This window comes from Chrysochloris asiatica, unplaced genomic scaffold (assembly GCF_000296735.1).
Source record: "Chrysochloris asiatica unplaced genomic scaffold, ChrAsi1.0 scaffold00396, whole genome shotgun sequence".
Lineage (NCBI taxonomy): Eukaryota > Metazoa > Chordata > Mammalia > Afrosoricida > Chrysochloridae > Chrysochloris > Chrysochloris asiatica.
The window spans coordinates 1,880,299-1,881,156 of record NW_006408914.1 but is presented as its reverse complement, the minus strand read 5'-3'; the positions used below and the strand labels follow the sequence as shown (position 1 = coordinate 1,881,156).

The 858-nt window shown below is 37.4% G+C and overlaps 1 pseudogene; it reads left to right on the top strand.

Annotated features, from left to right (window-relative positions):
* The window catches only part of LOC102826869, a 33,445-nt pseudogene extending 32,761 nt beyond the window's left edge, over positions 1-684 (top strand).
* The last annotated feature ends 174 nt before the right edge of the window (positions 685-858 follow it).

Genomic DNA, 858 nt, shown 5'->3' with positions numbered 1-858 from the left:
TTCTGCTGTGCATGGGGTCACTATGAGTCGGTTCTGACTCGATGGCACCTGACAACAACAACAAAAGAACATGCACTACAGAATATGATAAATGAAAAAGTTCGCAAGAAAATCTTAGGTTCATTTCTAAATTTGTTAGTGTTGAAGATTTTTGGGCTTTGTACAACCATATATCCTGTTGTCTAGTAATTTAATGCCTGGCTGTGACTAGTCACTTTTTAAGGATAGTATTGAGCCCATATGGGAAGATAAGAAAAACAAATGAGGAGGCGAAGGCTTTGACATTGAACAAACAGCATAGACGAAGTGACCTCGTTCACTTTTGGCTAGACACACTGGTATACTTTATTGGAGAATCTTTTCATGACTACAGTGATGATGTATGTGGAGTTGTTGTTTTGGCTAGACACACTGATATGCCTTATTGGAGAATCTTTTCATGACTACAGTGATGATGTATGTGGAGTTGTTGTTTATGTTAGAGCTAAAGGCAATAAGATAGCAATATGGGCTACTGAATGTGAAAACAGAGATGCTGTTACACATATAGAGAGGGTATACAGGGAAAGGTTGGGACTTCCTCAAAAGATGGCGATTGGTTGTCAGTCCCATGTAGACACAGCTGCTAAAAGCAGCTCCACCACTAAAAATAGTTTTTTGTTCAAGAAGACACCTTCTGAATAATCTCAACACCTTCTGAATAATTATTGTGTCAAGCAATCAAGATTTGGGATCTGAACCAAAGCTCTTCAAAAGCAAAGTGAACTGGATTTAAGTTTGATTTGCATATAATGATTGCTAAGATATAAAAGAAGTCTCATTTGCCTTTGTCTTGGACGTCTATGTTCATATATATAT